This window comes from Arachis hypogaea, unplaced genomic scaffold (assembly GCF_003086295.3).
Source record: "Arachis hypogaea cultivar Tifrunner unplaced genomic scaffold, arahy.Tifrunner.gnm2.J5K5 arahy.Tifrunner.gnm2.scaffold_81, whole genome shotgun sequence".
Classification (NCBI taxonomy): Eukaryota; Viridiplantae; Streptophyta; class Magnoliopsida; order Fabales; family Fabaceae; genus Arachis; species Arachis hypogaea.
The window spans coordinates 28,748-32,804 of NW_027255497.1; the positions used below are offsets into that span (position 1 = coordinate 28,748).

At 39.7% G+C, this 4,057-nt stretch overlaps 1 non-coding gene across 1 annotated transcript; it reads left to right on the plus strand.

Moving 5' to 3' along the window:
* Positions 1 to 795: 795 nt before the first annotated feature.
* Positions 796 to 903, plus strand: LOC114927246 (small nucleolar RNA R71). Its single transcript, XR_003817605.1, has one exon. It is a non-coding gene; the product is annotated as a small nucleolar RNA R71 (small nucleolar RNA).
* Positions 904 to 4,057: the final 3,154 nt, after the last annotated feature.

The window sequence follows — 4,057 nt, forward strand, 5'->3', positions numbered from 1 at the left end:
GACGTAAAAATCCACTCCCGGGCCCACTTGGTGTGTGCTTGGGCTGAGCATTGAAGCTTCCATGTGTAGAGACTTTTCTTGGAGTTAAACGCCAGCTTTTGCGCCAGTTTGGGCCTTTAACTCCCACTTCTGTGCCAGTTCCGGCGTTAAACGCCAGGAATTCTTGAGCTGATTTGGAACGCCGGTTTGGGCCATCAAATCTCGGGTAAAGTATGGACTATTATATATTGCTGGAAAGTCCAGAATGTCTACTTTCCAACGGAATGAAGAGCGGGCCAATTGGACTTTCGTAGCTCCAGAAAATCCACTTCGAATGCATGGAGGTCAGAATCCAACAGCATCTGCAGTCCTTTTCAGCCTCTGAATCAGATTTTTGCTCAGGTCCCTCAATTTCAGCCAGAAAATACCTGAAATCACAGAAAAACACACAAAGTCATAGTAAAGTCCAGAAAAGTGAATTTTAACTAAAAACTAATAAAAATATAATAAAAATTAATTAAAACATACTAAAAACATACTGAAAACAATGCCAAAAAGCGTATAAATTATCCGCTCATCAGTGATCATCTTGTTTTGGGCTAACAGTGCATCCATGTGGTTCAGCTCCATTACTCTTCTAGTATTACTTCTTTTAGAGGCATAGAAGTAGTCATTCTCAGCAACTGTTTCAATGACATCTATGCCTTCTTCAATGGTTTTCTTCTTGTTTAAAGACCCTCCTGATGAATGATCCACAGCCTTCTTTGACTCATAGGACAGATCTTCATAAACGATGTGAAGTTGAACCCACTCATTAAACATCTCTGGTGGGCATCTCCTTGTCAAGTCTTTGAATCTCTCCCATGCTTCATAAAGTGTCTCACCATCTTGTTGTCTAAAAGTCGGCACCTCAGTTCTTAGCCTATTGATCCTTTGAGGAGGATAAAATCTTGCTAAAAACTTGTTTACCACTTCTTCCCAATTAGTTAAGCTTTCCTTTGGGAAGGATTCAAGCCATTTAGATGCCTTGTCCCTTAGTGAAAAAGGGAACAGGAGCAGCCTATAGACATCCGGGTGGACTCCATTGGACTTCACTGTGTCATAAATCCTCAAGAAGGTGGTCAAGTGTTGATTAGGATCTTCTTGAACACCTCCTCCAAATGAACAATTATTCTGCACAAGAGTGATGAGCTGAGGTTTTAGCTCGAAATTGTTGGCATGTATGGTGGGCTTCTGAATGCTGCTTCCACAGTTTCTTGGATTAGGATTGATATAGAATCCTAAGACCCTCCTTTCTTGCCCAGCCCGGTTTGCATGGCCTTCTCTGGCATGATTATGAGCTTCTTCTTCATGATTGTTCTCCAAATTCTCTTCCATGTTGGGTTTAAAGTATTCTTCCTCTTCCTCAGCACCAATAATCCTTTTTCCTCTTGCCTCCCTTCTTATTCTCCAAAGGGTTCTTTCAGGTTCTGAATCAAAAGGATGTTAAGACTCCTTCTCTTCTCCCTGTCATACAACAAACAGATTGCACAACAGGAGGTATAGTGAAGATTATTCTTGTTAGAGTAATTGTTAGTGTGAGTGATGCAATTTATCAAACAGTTAGTGGGTTAGTGAGCAAAATTATAATAAACAAAGAAATGAAGAACGAAACAAACTAAAAGGGTGCAGGGGTGAGGAAGAAATCAAAACAACTAACAGAAATTGACTGAATAAAAAAAATGAATAACGAAATAAAAAAATGCTCAATCTAGTGATCTTCTAACTTAATCATTGTTGATTCAAAATCAATCCCCGGCAACGGCGCCATAAACTTGATGCATGAAAACTTGTCTCTCAACAAATTTTCCTTCGGCAAGTATACCGAATTGTCGTCAAGTAAAACTCACAATAGAGTGAGGTCGAATCCCACAAGGATTGATTGGTCAAACAACTTTAGTTAGAAGAATATGCTAGTTGAGCTAAACAGAATTGAGATTGAGATGCAGAAATTTTGACTAGAAAGTAAATAACAGAATTTAAAGTGCAAAATCTTAAATGGGAAGTTGGGGTAATGAGCAGGAAATTAAATGGCAGAAAGTAAATAGAACGGGTAAGATCAGAAATGGGGAGATCATTGGGTTTAGGAGATGTTGCATTCTCCAGATCAAGTTCATTCTCATCTCTTCCTCAATCAATGCATTCATTAATCTCCTTGGCAATCTTAAGTGATTGGATCCCAATTTCTTGGCAATCCAATCTCTCTAAGCTTGAACAATTGCCCAATTCCTTGATTTAATTGCTCATGGGAAGAGATGAATGTGTGGTCACTGATTATACCACATGTATTTCCAAATCAAAGTATTGGGAGGATTAAATGTCACAATATCCATCCAAACCCCAATTTGGTCCAACATGAGAAAGCATTTCTAGCATGATTTCCTCATCCCTTTTCCAAGGTTCAAAGGAGATCCAATTATAGAGAGTTTCTTTTCCAAGACAACTAACCAATTAAATTAAGATTGAAAGCTTTCTAGTAAGATCAAGAGAAAAGAAAGAAGAAGAATGAAAACTATAATTGATCCATCAAATTACAATAGAGCTCCCTAACCCAATGAAAGGGGTTTAGTTGTTCATAGCTCTAGGAATCAAAAATGGCAGAAAAGAAGAATCCATGCTAGAAGTACAGAAAAGTAAATATGCCGAGAGTAGTTCCCAAAAGTGCTAAGCTTCTCTCTAGTTGAAAACTACTCCTATATATACTACTCCTCATGATCTTCTAGTGAGTTCTTCAAGTCTTGGATGTGGGATCTGGACCTTGAGTTGAAGCAATTCTCATCTTTAGTGGGCCCAGCTTGCAGAGAAATATGAGTTAGGCTTAGGCATTTAGTGAGATTAACGTTGAATACATTTTTGGGTGCGAGAACGTTAGTGGCATTCACTTTTTCCACTAACGTTCCACCCTTATATACCCACGTTAATCCCAACGTTAGAAATCTTAACGTGACTTTTAACGTTTCCTACTCGATCCTAGGCCAACGTTAATGGGACTCACTTTTCCCATTAACGTTGGCTTGTGCCCCTTTTCGCAAACGTTAATGGGAATCACTTTTCCCATTAACGTTGCTTGCTCTTGCCCCTACGTTAGATCTCACGTTAGCTTGGCTAATGGAGCACAAAATTGTGATCATCAATGGCGCCATCAACATGGTACGCTAAATTGCAATCTCAACTCTTTATGACAACTTCTCACAACTAACCAGCAAGTGTACTGGGTCGTCCAAGTAATAAACCTTACGCGAGTAAGGGTCGATCCCACGGAGATTGTTGGTTTAAAGCAAGCTATGGTCATCTTGTAAATCTCATTCAGGTGGATTCAAATGGTTATGGGGGATTGATAATTAAAAGATGAATAAAACATAGATAGAGATACTTATGTAATTCATTGGTGAGAATTTCAGATAAGCGTATGGAGATGCTTTGTCCCTTCCGTCTCTCTGCTTTCCTACTGTCTTCTTCCAATCCTTCTTACTCCTATCCATGGTAAGCTGTATGTTGGGCATCACCGTTGTCAATGGCTACAGTCCCTTCCTCTCAGTGAAAATGTTCAACGCGCTCTGTCACAGCACGGCTATTCATCTGTCGGTTCTCGATTATGTCGGAATAGAATCCAGTGATTCTTTTGCGTCTGTCACTAACGCCCCACAATCGTGAGTTCGAAGCTCATCACAGTCATTCAATCCTTGAATCCTACCCGGAATACCACAGACAAGGTTTAGACTTTCCGGATTCTCAAGAATGCCACCATCAATTATAGCTTATACCACGAAGATTCTGATTAAGGAATCTAAGAGATAAACACTCAAGCCTTGTTTGCATGTAGAACGGAAGTGGTTGTCAGACACGCGTTCATAAGTGAGAATGATGATGAGCGTCACATAATCATCACATTCATCATGTTCTTGGGTGCGAATGAATATCTTAGAACAAGAATAAGCTGAATTGAATGGAAAATAGTAGTAATTGCATTGATACTCGAGGTACAGCAGAGCTCCACACCTTAATCTGTGGTGTGTAGAAACTCCACCGTTGAAAATAC